The sequence below is a fragment of the Phoxinus phoxinus genome (assembly GCF_949152265.1).
Source record: "Phoxinus phoxinus genome assembly, chromosome: 3".
NCBI lineage: Eukaryota > Metazoa > Chordata > Actinopteri > Cypriniformes > Leuciscidae > Phoxinus > Phoxinus phoxinus.
The window spans coordinates 14514482-14535586 of record NC_136878.1 but is presented as its reverse complement, the minus strand read 5'-3'; the positions used below and the strand labels follow the sequence as shown (position 1 = coordinate 14535586).

General features: G+C 38.4%; 1 long non-coding RNA gene across 1 annotated transcript in view; it reads right to left on the bottom strand.

Moving 5' to 3' along the window:
- Positions 1-18644: 18644 nt before the first annotated feature.
- LOC306996307 overlaps positions 18645-21105 on the bottom strand; it is an 85593-nt gene continuing 83132 nt past the window's right edge. The window contains exon 3 of the long non-coding RNA XR_013797046.1: positions 18645-18694. This is a non-coding gene — a long non-coding RNA (uncharacterized lncRNA). The remainder of the gene's footprint in view (positions 18695-21105) is intronic.

Here is a 21105-nt window from a genome sequence, read left to right as displayed (position 1 = left end):
ATTATAATAGTTACAAATACTACTAAAATGACATTGATTCTAAGCCAAACGATAGCTTTATGTAGGGAAATTCCCCATTTCCTTCAGTTCAAGTATAATGGACCACTTCTGTCTTGTTTGTTTTTTGTCCTTGGGATTTTTGAGCTTGACTGGCATTGTCAGTATATAAAATGCTTCAAAAAGTTTTCCTTTTGTGTACCATAATAACAAATATTTTTTTTTTTTGAAATGACATGAGAGTGAAACAGTGACAGAATATGAACTATTAATTTAACATTGTGTCATGTAAGCATCATACAACTCATCATAGATGCACACACCTCTTTCTTTGATCAGAATCTCCCCCCTGACCTTCTTCTACACACACACTTTTCTGTGACCTTGTTGGCTCTCTCCCTCTCCTCCCCTTTGCCGTGTGTGTGTGCGCGCGGCAGTGACTAGCCTGAGTAATGTGCGTGCAGGCCCCCACCCTCAGTGTGTGTGTGTGTGTGAGTGTGAGTGTGTGTCGTCAGTGGCCAGCCTGACTAATGTGTGTCCTGGCCCCCACCCTTCCCATCCATCAGGCCCTGCACATTGTTTTGACGTCTAGTTAATTCTCGCCTGATGATTTATCAAACTCTTATTACGGCCCGCTGAAAGCCTCATTTATTGTCTTGATGTATGGTAATGATAGGCCTACTGCAGCCCTCCTGAATCTTACACTGTTAGACTTTGCCGTAATTTTACAGTTACTTACCGCAAAAAAGCCCAGTAAAATACCACTTATATTATTTACGGTTAACTACTGTAATATGCACTGCATTGTGGGTATTTTGTGTGAAATTTACAGTAACTTACTGTATATGGTAATTTACAGTACTTTACTGTTTACGCAAAAGCAGTAGTGCTACTGTAAATGAAGAAGACAGATTTCTTTAAGTGTGTAGGCTTCTTTTGACAAGGCCTGCCTCTCTGCAGTATATATGAATTGGCATATATGCAAAGCACTATACAGGAAAAAAAAATAATAATAATAATAAAAAAAATATATCAATACATTAATAAATTAAAAAAGGATTTTAAATACAGAAATGTCGGCCCTCTGAAAAGTATAATCATGCATAGTTATATACTAAATATATTAGTTTCACCTTTTAATTTGAATTACTGAAATACATGAACTTTTGCACAATATTGTTGCCTAATCATTGCATTATAATTCGCGGGATGACTGCACTTGTGTTCATTGTGTACACAATGTGTATTAGGCTACTCATAGGGCTATGCATATTGTATTAATGTGTTAGGCCTATTAAAATGTCATATAAAAATGTTTTATAGTTTTTTCCCCTGTGTTCTGCAGATGAAAATCATGAATCTGCATTCTCAATAAGCAATGCACACGCTGGATGTTTAAAAGTTAAATAAAAAACACGTGGATGGAAGGATTTATTTTAATCCTATATAAATAAGTCATTTTTATATTAGAATTTTCTCAAAAAACTGGTTCCCATACATAGACATTAGACCTTATTTTTTATAATTTTATAAAATTAATATTTTAATTGTTGCTCGCGTGCAAAGCCCGCGCAACAGCCTCGCAGAATGTAAACAGAGGTTTGTGTGTCAAGCGCGCGCTTATCAGACGGGACGCTGAGAGTGGATCGCCACCGACGCCAGCTGTGAGTTTTTCTGAGGTAAGTAGGCTAATTTAACTGAACAAATTTATTTTATGTTACTTTTACAGCGTAAACTATTACCAATATCAATTAAATATAGCTAAATGTATGAAGAAAGTAAATAATACAATCTAATAGGCTATTATTACTAAAATGACAGTCTGAAGGAACTTAGTTTTCCTCAAAAACTGCCGCTTTCATATCCCATTATGTCTGACTGCCTTTTCCAGTCGATGGACCCAATCTAGTATTTACACAAACAATGGTTTTCCGTAATTTTTACGACCAGTTAAGGCATATTTTACTCGTCATTTAAAAAAATACCGTTAATGTGTGTGACGTTAGGCTATTTTGAAGTTACCTAGCGCGTTTTTTTCAAAGGCCCTCTCTCGCGCTCTCGCTCCAGGCCGATTCTATGGGAGTGCTATGCACCCTCAAACGCAAGCAAGAGCACCCTCAATTGATACTGTAATAATATTTTGGCGCAACAGATTTGCCAAACGCCCCAGTGTATATTTGTGCTTATTTGTGTTCACGCTCTGGAGAACGGAAAATTAATCCATTTACAACGGGAAAGCAGCGGTGAGCAGCAGTAGCCAATCACAGATTACCGGTAGTTGTTGGTCTCTTGTCGATTTATGCAGGCTCGCGAATTTCGGGCTCGCGAACAAATGTCCTCTATTGAGGACAATAAAGAATGAATATGAATGTGATATGAATATGAATCCTCTCATTAACAAAGTGTAAACACGATGTAAGAGATGTATTGGACCGACAGCTGCAAACTATTTCTGAAGTGACAGCTAAATTTACATAATAGTATCATACGTGCTGTACATGTTCATAACATAGTCATTAGCCAATATTCATCGATGAAAAAATAATGTTTCTTTTTTTTCTCTTTTGTCTGTGTCAACAGGAGCTAACTACAGCCCAAAGGCTCTTTTAAGAACCACAGCACTGAGGGTCTTTGGCTTTGTAAGTATATGTTTTGAGTAACTATCAGATGCATTATGTGATAATGGAGCCTTGCAGGCCCTACGCTTTCTTTAATTTATTCATTTAACCATATTAAATGTGTCATATTTTGGGCCCTGGTTTAACGATCTAAACGTATGATAGGGCCCTTTATGTCAAATTTATAAATTAATATAAATTGAGTTATAATAATACAACACAATCAGGAAGAATAATTTATCAATCAAATTAAATCAGAATCAACAAAATTCATACTTCACAACACTGGAAAAAAGTTGTTTGCAACTTCCGGTTCACTGGGACTTAAATGAGCCTCAGAAGTGGCAGGAATGCATTTAAATTCTTGATAACAGTGTTATGAGATTAAAGTCAGCATTAAAATCAAGATTGACCCTGTTTACTTTGTTAGCGCATATTACTAGTCTTGTGGTGAACAATGAATCCGTGCAAGTTAATACACAGAAAAAAATAGTTTGCCGTGGTAATCTATAATCAAAGTCTGAAAAGTTACTTCCAGTCTGAAATGGCGTTCCTTTTCTGATGATGTAGGCTTGACGGCTTGGGTTGGAAAACGCTTAACCACTCCCCTCAAACCGTTAGTCTGCTTTGAGCGAGAGATGGAGAGGAGGCGCTAAAGTAAAACCCTGCCCTCTGTTCAATATTCTGTTTCACTGGGAAATACGTCACAACACTGGAGACAAGTCGTTTGCAACTTCCGGTTCACGCGTACTTTAATGTTTTAAATAGAAGGTTTTGATTATAAAAATATAAAATGATTTAAATAATACTTTAAAGGGTTAGTTCATCCAAAATTGATAATTCTGTCAGTAATTAATCACCCTCATGTTGTTCCAACCATGTAAGTCTTTCGTTCATCTTCCGAACACAATTTAGGATATTTTTGATGAAATCTGAGAGCTGTCTCAATCCACCATAGGCTTTCAGAGGGAATGAATCTTGCTGGCCCAGAAAAGTTATTAAAGAGATCGTTAATATATTCCAAGTGACTACAGTGGCTCAATCTTAAGTTTATCAAGCGACGAGAATATTTTTTGTTTGCAAAAAAAACACAAAAATAACAACTTTATTCCACTATTAATTTCCTTCTCTCTGGGCCTCGAGTGAGTTCACTAGTATAACTGTGCAGCGCGTCTGTGTTAGAGGGCCGCTTTTAAAGATGACTACTGTATGTGTTAATATGAAAATGTAAGACCTGTGTTTGTTTTAAGATTCTTTTTAAGGATCAACCCTGAAGAGGTTGTGCACGGCCAAAGTTGGTACAAGTCGAAAGACAGGAGGTGTTGTAAAGAGAAAGGTGACTGCCATCAACTCCCGGGTAGCAACGTTTCTGCAGAGGCTCACCGAAATTGAGTGGAGAACATTTAGGTAAGTTTCTTATGCAGTGCTGGACTGGTACAAAAAATTGGCCCGGACAGGCCACCACAATCAGTCAGACACCAACACCAGTATATAATTTTTGCAGTTCCATTAAATATTTGTCCCTGCTGTTCTCAGGGTGTCCGTGAATCCTTTAAAGGACAACTCCGGTGAAAAATGAACCTAGGGGTAATTAACACATGGTTACCGAGTAGATCGTTCTCTGGGATGCGTTTTCATGATAATCGAATGTAAAGAGTTTTATCTCTAAATACAGATTAGCTTATAACGCTAGTATATGGGGCAGAGAGTACGTTTAAGTAAATCGCTAGTTAATACCACTAACAAGGCTCAAAATAGCCTCACACTACCACGGTAGCATAATGAGGGTCCTTACATGCAAACCGAAGCATTGAGAACTTTGTAAGTGTACAAACAGTTTAATAAGAAGATACTTTATAAAGACAGTACATTATCGTATTCAGACACAGCCATCTTGGAAAACAGTCTCGACAAGTCGAGCAACGATTGCCATGCTAAGTGATTTTAACTGTGACTTGGAATCTTCTGTTGTTTCCGGAAGAAAGCACTGAACGCAACAGAGAAAATAAATAAATACAAATAATAATACAAAAATGAACAAGTCACAGTTCATATCACTTAGCACAGTGTTCGTTGCTCGACTTGTCGAGACTGTTTTCCAAGATGTCTGTGTCTGAATACGTGTAATGTACTGTCTTTATTAAGTATCTTCTTATTAAACTGTTTGTACACAGTGATGACTGGTCGTGTAGTCTGACATGTTTCTTGTCCACGACACGACAAGATTTTAGGAGTCAAAAACGTGTAATCTGAACCAGGCATTATTCATCGTGTCAGGCTGTCTGTTGCGATGTGTTCATCGCGGGAGTTCATATCGCGATGACGATGAAAATTCGATGTATCGTTCAGCCCTAGTCCCAAGTCAAAATCTGTCTAGGAAATCGCCTAGTCTTAATCTGCATTGCTATTTGTACTCGTTGTGAATACGCAGGCCACAAGAAGTAATTAGGTGTTTTTTTATATCACTTTTACTCAGAACATGCTAGCTGGCAACAAAAGATTCCATTCATTATGCTAAGCTAAGCTAGTGGCGACCCTGCCAAACTAAAACAACGCATGCACTGAGACAAAAGTCTAAATTTAAAGGTGCTCTAAGCGATGTCACGCATTTTTTACGCCAAACATTTTTTTTGTCACATACAGCAAATATCTCCTCACTATCCGCTAGCTGTCTGTCTCCTGAACACACTCTAAAAAAACGCGGTCTCTGTAGACACCCCAGGCTCCACAAACAGCAACAAAAACAAACTGGACTAACCCGCACCACAACATAACACCCAGGATCGCTTAGAGAACCTTTAAGAAAGATGGTGATTAAGCTCATATTACATGTGCGGTGCTACCAAATCTGGTGCTGGTGCTACAATCTGTAGAACTTGCTGTTTGAGTGTGTTATGTCCAAGGATGTATTTTTTATTTATTTTTTTATTTTTATTTATTTTCCCCTTTCTCCCTGTTTCTCTCTCTCTACTTTCCATAAGCAGAAAGGAATTGCTGCCACCTGACGCCAATGATCGGGTGTAAATCTGCTGTGATTGGAGGAGAGGAAGCTTTGGGGGCAAAAGCAGCACCATTCCTCAGATCAGTTATTTATTTGTAAACTTTTGTTGTATTGTTCTTTATCATACAAATGTATATTGTTATTTTTTTGGGATTAGTAGAGAGGTGGTTGCCATTTCCTTTTGATTTAATTTCCTCTTGTTTTAGCTGAGAACTGTTAGTGTATTTTGTATTTGATTTAAGAAAAAAAAATGTGTATTGTCATGATCTGCTTTTATTTGTTATGCATGAATTTCTCTTTTAAATGTTGCATCACAATAAGTAAATTGAATGTAATTAATTGTGATAGTAAATAATAAATAATTATGCTGATGTACATGAACTCAAGTAACTTTTTTGGAATTTATTCAATTCAATAGCATTAATAGTGTAAAATAAATGAAAAATAAGTTGCAGTAAGGGTATTGTACTGTAAAATGAAACTGCGGTAAGGGCATCATACTGTAAAATTAAATTGCAGTAAGGCATCTTACTGTAAAATGAAATTGCAGTAAGGAAATCATACTGTAAAATGAAATTGCAGTAAGGGTATCTTACTGTAAAATGAAATTGCGGTAAGGGTATCTTACTGTAAAATGAAATTGCAGTAAGGGTATCTTACTGTAAAATGAAATTGCGGTAAGGGTATCTTACTGTAAAATGAAATTGCGGTAAGGGTATCTTACTGTAAAATAAAATTGCAGTAAGGGCATCATACCGTAAAACACATTTACAGGTAAGCTACTGTAAAGTGGAACTTACAGTAACTTACTGGCAATAGTGCTGCCAGTAAGTTACCGCAAAAATACAATAAAATGTCTAACAGTGTAACTAACTCCTCTACTTCTCTCCCTCTCTCTCTCTCTCTCTCTCTCTCTGCTTTTATCATCCCTTCCTCTCTTTCTCCATCTCTTCTGTTCACATTAGGTCATTGCCAAGTGCTTTATCACTTTCTAAGTCATTGTTTCTACAGTAATCTCTCTCTAGTTTTAATATCCTCTCTCTCTCTCTCTGTTTTAGTTGAATGTCTCACCACAGGAAATTATGTGTGAGATTATTCTGTTCCACCTGTGACTGAAACGGTTCCTCCATCTTTAGCCTAGTACACCAGTAAATGTCATAGATTTCCACGCATAGATTTCGCCACATCGCATTAGCTTTATGTTAGCCTGTAAATTCTATAGGCCATTGGTTTCCGTTCTGCCTGATTGCCGCTGACAGCGGATCAAAGAACTGCTAGGGTGTGCGACTCCTCGGGAGCATCGGATATCAGCTATAATAAATCTACAATGACTTTGTTACTGACACATAACAAAACACTCTGTTTAATAATTCACCATACAGAAGGAACGGGGACTATTAGCTATTTGCTGCAATGCAATAAAAGGCTTGTGAAAAATCAATACAGCCAGACTATTTCCTGGCCAGTCTTTCGGCCATGTTCTTAATGGATCTGCGATCATTATCATTGTGCGCACGTCATTTAAATGTGGCCGTGTCTTGGATTTTTCAAGTTTAAGGTTCAAATCGATGTCTTGGATGTCCTGTTTATCAATAGCAGGGATTTGCTTCAAGAAGCCTCAGATAAATTAGCATTCATTTACAAGTTTGTTAGGACTTAAATGAATAGTTTAATCAACAATGCTGTCGTCATTTATCTACCATCACGTAGCTCCAAACCCTTCCGTGTAAAACAAATGGCTATGATTCACCGCAGGTAATCACAACTGTCGATATTCTGAAAAACAGCAGAGTGTGCGAGTGTGATATTGCTTTTATACAACAGTTTAATAAACAAGAAGTTAATATAGAGTGGTGAAGGTATGACATCACTTTGTAGGCCAAAACGTGGAAGCAAGTTAGCATTTTAGCACTTCCACCGACTGGGGTTTTGGTTAAATTACAAAAAAAAGGTATGTGGTGAACACAAGCTCAAGAGTCAAGACACTTTCACTTTTAATTCTACGACATACAATACATCATTATTACCCCGTTCAAGCTGTAATGAGTCTTGAAAAAGACAGTTGCTAACAAGTGGCTAAATGTGACTACAGAGTCAGTCGGAGAGATTAAACGCCATCACTGTGCTCTTATAAACTATTCAAACGTTCTGGGAAAATGTTTTTAGATAAAAATGTAAAGAGTTGTCTAAAGCTTGTGTTCGTATAGCAACTTATATTTTGCACACTACGGTTGCCTGTTACTTGTGCAAAATGTTTTTGCTCTACCAGTACCAATGAATAGAATTTCAAACGAAGCCACATGTCTGAATGCAGTCTCATTTGTGAATGAATCAGCATTTTTCAGCAAATTGGTTGTAATAGTATGTGAAAAATGTATGTTCGAATTCACAGCATTCATAAAAACAGTAAAAAAGTACCCAGATGACCTACTATTTATTTAGTAGGATTTGAAAGATTTATGAGGTGCGCATTTCAAGGCGATGAGCCATTTTGGGTTTTCCGAAGAATCTTTCACTGAACAGTTCTAAAAATAAAACAAAAATTTCGTAATAATCTAAAGAAACTTTTTTCAATATAAATAACCTTTTTTTGCAATTAAAATGTTTAGGATAAAGGTTCTTCATAGAACCATAAGCCGCTTTTCCACCGTTGGGGCGAACGGTTCTAAGAATGGTAAGGAACAGGTAGAGTTATATTTCCACTTGAGCTTGGTTCGGCACGGCACGATTACAAACTATTCTTGACCCAGAATTCTCAGCACAGTTGGCTAACCATGCTGAACCGTGGTGGCAGAATGCGTTTATTGACGTCGCCACTCAGGATTGGTCACTTGTCTGTTGCCTGGCTACCAGTTTCTCTCTACCTGGCCAAGCGGACTATTTGAGCGAAGTAAACAAATCAATGATAAAATTAAAAAGAAATATCTCATCGTCCTCCATTACACGGTCTCTATTTACATCTACCGTCTGTAAACTCTTGCTTTACCAAGGCAACGACTGACACATTTTATGTCAGACTGGACTGGATCAGCACGGAATGGAACAGTTAAGAAATGAGAACGGTTTGGCCCGACGGTGGAAAATTGACTATAGATCCCAATATAGAACCTTTAGTTTTAAGAGCGTGTATCAGTGCCCTGGGAATGACTGAAACTAGTAAATAAATGTCACCAATAAATGACAACTTAGCTTTGTGTGAGGAACAGACTGAAATATATGACTTCAGAAGACTTAACATAGTGTTAAATATAAGTTTTTGTGTGTTTTTAGTCATTTTTAAAGCTTGGCAGTAAAAATAACAGTTCCGTTTCAATGTATGAAAAAACAGCCATTTAATTTTTTTTTATAAAAAAGCATCTCATTTAGTTTTCAATGGAAGATTTTTTTCTTTTTCGGAATGACATAAGTGAACTGTCACTTTAAGATGAGATGTTAAACATCATACAACATAATTCCTTCTTTTTTTAGCTACTATTATGTTACATTGAGAATAAACACACGACCATGTAAAGACGGAAAGGGAGATGATCAAGCTACTGTAGCATGACTATCCTTCTCTTTCACTCTTTCCCTCTCTTTCCACTCGTTCCTCGGTCCCCGAGAGAGAGAGAGCCCCTGGGGGTCTTTAAATACTTTATTGGGCTGTAACATTACCTTAATGTCTCTCAGCATTTCATCTGCCTACAGCCTAATGGGAAGTGATGGCAGCCATGTTCCTCTGCAACAATGACCTGAAACACATGTGGGTTCAGTTTCGGTTTTGCAGGTGTGTGTGTGTGTGTTTTCTTTTAGGTAATGAGAACATGATGATGTCACTTAGCATTTGGAGTATCCAGTGTTCCTTTTTGTGCAGGATAATTATATGTCTTCTATATCCCGCTAAGACCGCGCACACTTACGTCATCTGGATTTACGTCTAATCTAGACAGGAAAAGAAATTTAAGCAACTTGGATTCCTCCTTTCATCATCATATCTTTCTCCACTCTCTCACCTTCTCTCTGTCTCTCCTTCTTTCTGCAGATGAGCGATGAGAAGAACAGTGAAAGAGGTCAGACATTAGCAGGGCTATCTAATGACTGTTGCAGCTCGGCATTATGGGATGGGTGATCTGTCAGCGCCTGTCAGAGGCAGGCCTTCCATTAGGGTTGCACTTGAGTGATGGGACACACATACACTCACACGCACACACACAGCGTCTCAGACACCTCACAACATAACGGTTCCACCACTGCTATGCATCATGTGTCATTCTAGAGCCCTCTATTTAATGACCCTGTCCATCCACACACACACATCGCTCAATGTAAATTACACCTGACCCAAGGGGACAAGCAGGAGGACAGCGAGAAGACAAGAGAGTGAGACAGTGTGAAAGGAGGAGATGTCTTTATTAAACTGAACATGAGACGTGGGTTATCAGACATTCATGCGTGTGAATGCATGTTATCAGTCATATGCATAGGTAATCTATGTACCCTTTGAGGGTTGTACATCGCTTATTGTGGCGCTGATATGTTTATGATGTTATCTGTGAATTAGTCAGGACCGTAGAAACTATTATATCTAGGGGGGACAGGGCCTTTCTGGAAAAATCATTATATGAAAGAATTTAAGACCAAGCATAAGCCTCTGCCAGTGCCAACAGAACTGAATGAGTGCATATGCGGTACATTACTTTCCTACATTCCAAATCCTAGTGAGCTGCCTTTACTCCCTACCTAGACATCACCATAAATGGAACCTCGTAGGTGACTAAGATGGGACACTCTTTATTAGCACTATTTTAAAGTTTAGTAGAGTCTGATGTTAGCATGTTGCTATAACAATAAAACATATTGCCATATAATAAAACAAGGCGCCATCCAGCTCGTCGGGGGCAGCTGGGGTTAGGTGTCTTGCTCACAGACACCTCGACACTTGGTCAGGTGGAACCGGGGATATAACCACCAACCTTCCGGTTTGTAGACAACCTACCACTGAGCCAGTGCCGCCCAATAACAACAACTAGAAGGTGAACTAGACTAAATCAATCAATCTATCAATCTATCTATCAATCTATCTATCTATCAATCTATCTATCTATCTATCTATCTATCTATCTATCTATCTATCTATCTATCTATCTATCTATCTATCTATCTATCTATCTATCTATCTATCTATCAATCCATCCATCCATCCAGCCAGCCATCTCTCTATCTATACTATGAGTATGAGGAGATCATCAGCCTTTCTTTCCCATAGGTCCCTTAGTCCTCGTTTATTGATGAGAACGAATCGCCTGTTCTTTCATTCTTTCTCTCTCGTCTTCTCTGGCCCTCTCTTTCACTGTCACCCCATCCGTCATTTTATCCCCAGGTATAATACAGCCCATATGAGTTGATTGGCCTGAGATGGTTTCTACACACTTTCATTTACCCTGTCTCCCCTCACACATATACTCTGTCTCTGTCCTTCTCCTCTATCCTTATTCCATCTCTCTCCCTCTCCGTCCCTCCTTCCTCGCCCCAGCTCCTTATTGCTCTATCAATCTCTCCTAGCAGAAGATCAATACATGCTTGCTTGCTTTCCTTCTCTGTCTCTCTTTTCTCACTCACTCTTTGTCTACCTCTTCACTCGGGGGGACTCTATTGGTAAAAAGAGAAACTATTGATTTTAGGCTGCCATTATCATTAAGAACAACTGTTTTTGCACCATAGAAATCTCTTAATTAAATTTTAAATTGTGCATGATGTTTAATCAGTCTGTACCGATGAGCACTTATGAGCACGCTTGCAAATGTGACATTGATTTTATACAACACATATTAATCAACCCGATCACACTAAATGCATCTCTATAGCACGCAGTGTGTTTATCTTGCAATTTATACGCGAAAATTTGTTTTTATGTGCATAGGATATGCATGGGTTGGTTAGGGTAGGTTTAGTAGTGGTGTGGGGTGCGTGTGTATTAAACGTTTGGGTGGAATTAGTGGTGTGGGTGCGTGTGTATTACACGCAATGAAGTGCTTATCAAATGCACGCGAAAACTGCGTATCATATGCACGTAAAAACTAATTTTCGCGGATAAATTGCACGAGAAACACAATGCGTGTTATAGAGACGCATTTACGTGAGAACAGGCTGTATTAATTGACATACATTTTAGACACAATATTGACTGTTTTTGCTCTATTTTGCCAATGAAAATAGTTCCAAACAAAGCCACAGGCCAGCAGAACAGAAGCCGTCTCCGAGCAACACAGCGGTGTTTCGTTACTGAATGGATTTAGCGTCTTTGAATGAATCAGGTGAGTCAATGATTCAATGACCCATTCATAAAGACAATCACTTGCTTTATTCTTGAATTAATCATCCGTTTGAACAATGAACAATGGGTTGACCCCATGATTCACTCATTAGAACACATATCGTATATGTATGAAAAATATGTCAGGAAGTCATTTCAGAGGCTGAGAAAATTGTAAAAAAATCTATCTTTAAAAGATCAAACACATTTATTAAGAAATAGAGTTGTTATTATATTGACTTTCACACTTGACATCGTCAGTAAAAACATGGCTAACAGGACCCTGATATAAAAGCCTTGCAATAAATTTAGCTTTGGTGACATCTCTGCAAAGATAGGACACACATGACAGCCCAGCGGTAGACAGACAGGCCTGCCAGCTCTCCAATTACAAAAGGCCTATACAAATACACAAACGGGAAGGTAACACACAGCCTAATTTGACAAGCTGAAATGATGCCCATTCATATCATTTTACTCCAGCAGCCCAAGGTAAATATTTCAACTACCCTAGTATAAATAGCACACCAATATTTGAACAGCTGAGAAAGAAAGAGCGACAGCGAACGAGAAAACGAGAGAGATCTTTATCCTTTGTACATGTTTATACATATTCATAAACTGTCACTCTTAACAAGACACAGAGGCTGGAATATTGACTCACTGCCCCCTTAGTATGTGTCTCTCCGGCTTTGGAGGAGAACGAGATAATGAAAAAGTATCAGTAGATTTTGATCCGCTTGTCTAGAGAGCTGAATAGTTGTCTGACAGCTTTTGTTGTAAGGTGCAGAGAGGATCTGAAAGTAATTCATCAAACCCTGATCAGTAATGAATGCACACTAATCCCTATAGCGGTGTTAGAAGGCCTGAGGGATAATGGGGATTCCTGTCCAGAAATGACAATGGCCTGTCAATCAAACTCGCCCATTAGGTGCCACTTGCGCTGCCTGTGTAAAACTTCATAAAGACAAAACGGTCCTGACATTTCACCAAGAGAGTGTGGGAAAGAATTTTAAGCGGGCGAGTTATTTCGTTTGCTTTCTACATGTCGATGTAGGACAGGTCCAAGGGTTCCGTCGCAAGGACATACAATATGACAAAATCTTGAACAAAGCATCTCACCCGCCTTCCTTCCAGTCTTCCAGTTCACTTTTCTCTGAGTCATGTGTCCCACAGAGAGACGAATTCCAGCTCTCCTCTCAGTGGCTTTCTGTCTGAAGTGGAATTTGGTGGTGCGGGTTGAGCTCATTGTTGTGAAGAGGCAACGATTGATTCTGTCAGTCAGGTGACTGCCTTACCAGCTCACTGAACCACAAGATTATTGATTGAGAGTGATGGATACACGGCTAAATGGTGAAACACTAAGAGAGAAAGAGGTGCATGTCAAACTGTTATTGATACCCCTTACGAAAAAGACGCTTATTCAAGTGTGCTATTAGTATACGTTCTATTAAACTAAAAATAAGAAAGTACTTTTAGTCTATATTCTACTTCTCATATATATATATATATATTTGGCTTATACTTGTACTCAATCTTTTGATTGAGACATACTTAAAAGTATGAGTATTCTAAATATAGTTTGCTTGTAGTTGTTTACTATTTTGATTAAGTAGCCTATTAAATACTTTTTTTTTCACATAGTTTTACATAGCCTACTGTCTTACTTACATTATTTGAAAATATTGATTTATAAAAAAAACCCAGATTTGTTCCTAATTGTGAGTATCTGAATTTCTGTGTAGGCTAGAGACCACTGGTAGTGTACATGGGAATTTAGCCTACTTCAAATCTACTTTACTCTTTCCCTGCCATTGACAAATTTTTTTTCGGTTATCCATGTTTTCACTGTTCAACGGCAGGGGGCGCTATTACGCATATTCTGAAATAGTACTAGAATCTACAGATCAAGCCACAGGTTAAGAAGCAGAAACAAGCGATAAAAGACGAGAAGAGGGACACTTTTCCCGGACTGTGATGAGGCGTTCCAACGGTCATCAACACCATAAATCCTGCAAAGTTTTTTTTATATATATATATATATATATTTTTTATGTAGGCTATGTACATTTATAACACTATACGTAGTATTGTATTACATTTGCATCAAATGGCAATGACAACGCCCAGTGGCAATGGGAGTGACGGTAAAGTTGACGGATTTTTCTCTTGATTGACTGCCGTTATCAATCTCCCTCAAAAATAATTGATCTTTTTAAAAGTTGTGAACACTGTAGTTGAGTTTTTATTTTGCTATTTGGTTTGCTAATTTTATATATCAAAAATATATTTATTGTATTCTCTCATTCACCGCTATAGAATTTTATTTTGCAGTGGAAACGCGTCAACCTTTAGGCCTACTCCCTCTACTCAGCCTCTTAGCGGTTACCCGGCTGCCGCTATAGCTAGAGGAGACACATGTGAGACTGGGGCCCTTTCTCTTTATTGAAAAATCTAAGCAGCAAAAGACTCAATGTCACAGTGATGTTTAGTTGTAGGGTACGTTTATACGTCAACGATTAACTAAATAGGGATACATTTTTTATTCGCATTTTACAGATGACGTTGTCAAAATGATCCCCGTTCACACGGATAACTAAACAACTAAAAACACTGTATTATGCTGCCAGGCAAGTAGTTTGCGATGTCACTTAGTAAAGAAACACTAATGCGCCTATAGACTGAACATGTAATACGCATGATGCATGACGTCACCGTTTTTAAAAAAAATCCCGTTTTTGTAGTTTACACAGAGACGAAAACGTTTTCAAAAACTTGCACTTTGAAACGCGTTTTCAAATGTTTGTGTTTTCAGGCCCCCCAAACGCCGTTGTCGTGTAAATGAACAGACAAAATGCATAAAAAGTTTTAGTTGAAAATGGTGTTGTGTCAATTTTCATTGTCTGTCATTGCCCGAGTTCGTTTTTCATTTGTTGCCAGTCCCTGATTAGTGTCACACCTGTTCCCTGTTCCTTTGATTACCTTCCTCGGTTCATGGTCTTTCATCAATGTCATGTGGCTTTTGTGTATGCTATTGTTATTTGTGTTTATTTATGACTATTATCATTAATTATGCGTCACACATCATCTTGGAATTATCTACACAGGCACAGTGACACCCATAGTTTCCATTTGCCCTCCATTTTATCTGACAATTGTCTAGGAGAAGGAACTGAGACATTAAATAGATTATAACCAATAAATGATTTACCAAAATGCTACATCAAGTAACTTTTTATGTAATTGGAAAAGCAGATGTTCTCTGAATGCCACAGTGTGCTGAACTTCAGCATGTGCGTCAGCAAAGGGCCAGAATGAGAGCGAGATCAAGACAAAAGGAATGAGAGAATTGTGGAAGAATAGAGCGGAGGGGGATGAGAGGAGGGATAATAGAGACATAGCGGGCTGTCAGATGCTGTTAGACAGCCATGAGGATGGAAATGATGGATGATCTCCCTCTGGACCACCGACCTCCAACTCCACTTCTGATGGCTACAATATGTCAGCATTTGTCAGGTTATAGCGAAAAACACACGCATATTAACACTCCTATTCTAGCTCAGCTGGACTCTTAATGTAAACATGCTGATATCAGATCAACACAAGCGCTCTGTGTTTAGACGGTAATTATAATGTTTTATTAACTTAAATTATGTCTCTCACAGTTTATTTACATACCCTACTTTGAAATCCCCAAAAGTTGGTATTAGCGCAGATGCGGAGACAACGCTCCATCAAAACAGAGCTGTTTCTGCAGGTACGCGCGCGGTGTATGTGGATGTTTACGCGTGGCTTGACGGCGCTAGTCTAACTGATGTTGACTGGCAGGTCACGCCCACCTGTAACTCACCTGCCGTGACACATGCCATAGCTGTCGTCCTCGTCTCACCTGTCTCCTGTCACCTGTCATCTCTGCCTGTCTGTCTGCAAACTACCATAATACGGCACACATTTTCCAGAGTGTGTGTTATGAAGGAGGAGGAAGTCTGTTTTATATCTGGGGATGAGATGACAGAGAGAGTCTGGGATAAAGTGAGTGTGTGTGTGTGTGTGTGTGATATTGTGCATTACAGTGCATGTGAGTGCAGAAAAATCGTTTCCTGCTGTCAGGTGATCTGTGCGTCTGTGTGAACTGCCACAAACTGAACCGTCCTGGTGAAAAATACCATGCACCAGATTCATGCATGCACATGCTCTCAAACACACGCAATAAGTCCATGGTCGGAAGCTTATGTTACAGCACGTGAACCAGGCAACATTAATATATGGCATATCAATGGCCACAAGTTTTAAGATAATGTTCCATACATTTGCCAAATCCCAATTCACATTTCAACTGCACATTCACTGGTCATGGGAAAGTACATGCAGTGGGATGTAAAAGTCTGAGACCACATTAAGAATCCAGGTTTCAAAATCTTCTTGAAATAAGACGAGTATTAAATATTTAAAACATAACAAAAATGTTATTAATAATTTGGCTCTATTTATAGGTCACTATTTGTTCATTTGTAACACTCACCATGTGAACTCTCAGTATTTTCCTCTCAGTAAAGCACAAGATGCACTTTGTAACATTCCTCATAAAAATCCACCACACAAATCATGCTGGGATAACATCTCACTCTCAATCCAGCTTAAGTACATGCTGACATTAAAGCACAAAAAGAGATAAAAAACACTAAGACATTACAAGCCATTACTGAGACATAACGCCTAGTTATAAAATTGTGCCTTGATAGACATGCGCTTTATCTGCAACTGAGGGCTTATAAATGATTTCCAATACACTTTGTTATTTTAAACTTTTTATAGATCAGTCCTATGAAAATCGGTATCATGGTTTCTACAAAAATATTGTTTTCAATGTTGATAATAATAAAAATGTTTCTTGAGCACCAAATCAGCATTAGAATGATTTCTGAAGGATCATGTGACTGAAGACTGGAGCTTAAATTTCATTTTTACAGTTATTACTAATTTTACTGTTAAAAAAATAATCTTACCAAACACAAACGTTTGTAGTGTATATCTGCATTTAGCAATGTTCCACAAAAATCTTCTCCAAGTGGCAATATACCAAAAATAAGTGTTCAAATATAAAATGAAATAGAAATAAAATTACTGAATATACAAAACTCAAAATCTGTTTAACATAAATGCAACCATTAGCATCTAGCTACATTTCTTCATCTTAAAAATACATGACTTTACTTTGATGTTAATATATTTAAAAACTGCTGTTTCAGCTTCAGAACTGAAAAGTTAAAAACATTGATGGAAAACTGTAACAAACTACGCACAGTATTTGAACTATGTCTTATTCTTATTCTAAGTCGTGATCCTGAAGCAGGCCTGAACTACACATTTTGGATATCTCCCTAATCTTGGGTCTTTGAAACTCTATTAATGAGCTGATAAATTAGGTGTTAAATAAAGGAAACATCCAAAATGTGCAGTGATAAGAAACTCCCACTGTCATGTAGTATTCAGGACAGATGCTATGTGAATTAAGGCATCCATTCAGTTATATTCAGGACATAATGAAGTTCTAAATTAATTTTGGGATGAGAATATAATAATATTATTGTCCTGTCAATCACAAATCAAGTGCATACCAGTCACTTGCTGTTCCCATTCTTCCTGCATCCCACCATCTCTATTTCTATTCATGTCTATATTGTATTATATATTATTTTCATAAATTAAAAGGTGCAAGTGGCTATTAATATCTTGAATCAAGGCTCATGCTTAAATTCTCCATCCCGGGCAACCAAACACGCTTCCCTTCATCAGTTAATACAATCCTTAAAGATTTTCTGCACCTTTTTTCCTCTTTCCTACCATACAACTATTATTATGAAGTGGAAGCAGCTATAAGAGAAAGAACGAAAAACAACGGACAAGCGTGTTTACACATTCATGACAGTTTTGTTGTGTGGCCTGAAAAATCTCTCTCTCTCTCCTCTCTTTTCTGTAGCCGCTGAGCTCTTTATTCCAATTCCCATGTTTTCGTTTCATTTTTCATTCCCCCCACAGAGAATTGTCTCTTTTGTATTCTACTTAGGAGGGAGGAGAGCTAAAGGAGGATATCTGTGATAGAACACTTCTGAAAGGTTTACGATACATCTAGGCCTCAGAAGGGAAACCCGCTCCGAGTTAGCTTTTTTTTGTTATCCGAAAGCGTGTCGAATAAATCAAAGACTTGGCCGACTTGCGTTGCTTTAAAGCAAAAGTCATTTCGCTTAAGAACTTTCAGTTCTTTTTGGACGAGACAGACACACAATGCCTCGTCAGGCTTTCCTCTTCTGTCAGCCGGTTCTCCTCACCACGACGCCTCCTCTGACCCTCGAGAGCCTGACTGGAATTGTGGATGCCTGACGGAGCTGATCTATGATCAGTTCCTTCTGTAACAGTCATGTCGGGTTTGAGAATGTTTCTGCTCCGGGATCTGCGGCCGGGTGGAAGGCGGAGATGGAAAGCAGATGCCTGCTTGCTGACGACAACTCGATCCAGGAGAGGAAACTTTTCATTCCACTCCATCCATCATCCAGGGAGAAAGGGAGGGAGAGAGGGAGGGTGGGAGACCGAGTAATGCCTTGGTTTCTTCAAACTGACAAAGGCATGAGAAGACACACACTGATGCATGTGAAAATATTTGTCCCTTTATTAGTGGTTTTGTCCCGCATGCTGAAAGCACTCCTACTCACAGTCCAGAGGGAGACACATGTTGTTTCCTCCACCTTTTTTCATTCGCCAGTCTTTCTGTTTGTGTCTGTGGTGTCTCTGGTATAGAGAGACAGAAAGAAAATGTGTCAGTGAAAAGGAGAGGTCATGTGAGTAATGTACCTGACAGCTGAGAATCATTAATCACTGTCACACTTGAAAGGGAGGGAGGAAATGCCACACACACACACACACACAGTCTGGTTGGGACGCCTTCCTGTTCTCCGAGTGGGCCTGCTCGCCCTTTTCACACTCATAATCCCCCTTATATGATAGCCGTGTGTGTTTTTCTAGGTTTGTGACACTAATGGGCCGCTCTAGCTGTTTGACTTCACACACACAGAGCCGTCTCGCAGCAGGAACTGAATTCACGACATGTCAACATGCCTTCACTGAGAGGAAAAGAAGGGGGATAACGATACGCCCCCTGTCTCTCCCTCTCTTTTACTCGCAAATCCACAATTTCTGTCTTCCTCTCACTTTGTTTTCCTGTTTTGATCTGAATTCTCTCTCTCTGTTATTATGTCTGCCTCCTCGGAGGACAGACAACCAGCTGCCTGTGTGTGTGTGTGTGTGTGTGTGTGTGTGTGTGTGTTGGAGAAGCCATTCAGTATGTAATGACAGCCCTGGCAGGTCCCAGTGTAGTCAAACCGTCCCACCTCCACCCCCCTGTCAGCAGATGAATATGTCACACTCCAGACTCCGGCACTGATCGTGGCTCAGAGAGCAAACACTGCCACTGATCTGAGATCAGGCCTGGGTTTTTTATAGTCGGGATCTGAATCCAGATTGGGGACGGCTGTTCTCGCATCTGGATGAAGGAAATGAAGTAGACGGAGGGCCTTAAAATACAAAGGAAAACAGAATGTGAATGTAAGTGCTGAGGAAGAAATAACAGGAGATAGATTCTACAACTGTGTTTCCATTCAGCAAAGAACAAAGGTACAGTTCACCCAAACATTTTGTTTTATCTGTGTGTAACAAAAAATGTCTCCGTATTTTTTATCCATGTTATTTCAGATCCCATTGACTTTCACTATATGAACACAAACAGTCAGAACATTCTTCCAAATACACTACCGTACATAAGTTTGAGGTCAGTACGATTTTTTTAATGTCTTTGTGTTAAGAACTTACATTTATTTGATCAAAATTTTATGAAATATTATTACAATTTAAAACAGTTTATTTGAATATAGTGTAAAATTGTATTTATTCCTGTGTTGGCAAAGAAGAATTTTCAGCATCATTACTTCATAGTCTTCAGTGTCACGTGATCCTTCAGAAAACATTATAATATTGCTGATTTGGTGCCCATGAAACATTATCTTTATTAAAATTATTATCAATGTTGAAAACAGTTGTGCTGCTTAATATTCTTGCATAAACAGGGTATATGCAGGAATCCTGAAGTTAATTTCAATACCTTTTTAAGACTTTTTGAAGACCTTCTCAAAATATTTTAAGACCTCATCGCCACTTCAAGTTAGGGGTGGGCGATATGGCAAAAATATCATATCACGATTTTTTTCAGAAAATCACGATTCACGATTTTATCACGATTCCTTTTCATGTTGGTTTTACTATTTTTTAAGTGACTGAGCATTACAGACAAACTAATGTCCCTATTTTAAAAACAAAGCGTTAGGTAACAATATAAAAAAGAATGACAGACATTTAGGCCAAAGTGGCGAAGATAAAAAATCTTTGTCATTATTTTCTGTTATTAAAAATTAAGAACAAAGATTTTTACAACTTAATACACAAATTAAATAAACAGTGCTTTATTTTTTTCAGCTACAGGTGTATTTAACAGCATTGAAGAAAGTAATTAAATTAACAAATATAAAAATAAAACAACTTAGACTTCACTCTATAAATTGTACATTGATTCTTATTAAAGCTATTAAAGTTCTCAGTCAAGAGTGAGGGATTTGCTCTTTGTATTTTGTCGTTTTATTAACAGGGATAGTTCTCCAAAAAATATTAATTGTCATCATTTACTCTCTCAAGCCGTTTCAAACCCGAATAAGTCACCCTCTTCTGTTGAAAATACGTTATTTGGAAGAATGTGGGTAACCAAACAGTTGATGTACCCCAGTGACTTCCATAATAGTTTTTTTCCTACTATGGTCAATGGGGACCAGCAACTGCCTGGTTAGCCACACTCCTCAAAATATCTTCTTTTGTGTTCAGCACAAGAAAGAAATTAATACAGGTATTGAACAACATTAGAGTGAGTGAGTAAATAATGACAGAATTTTTATTTTTGGGTAACTGTCCCTTTAAGGCAGCATGTTTACTATTAGGGCTACTGTCACTTTAAGATCTGCACGCAACGAGTCTAATATAGAGCGCGGGATCGTGATGTCAGCGGATCACAGTAGCGCAAGGCATTGTGGGATTTTAGGACACGGAGGTTATGGGAGAAACGTGAGTAGCGGTAATATTAGTATTTGACAAGCAGATTT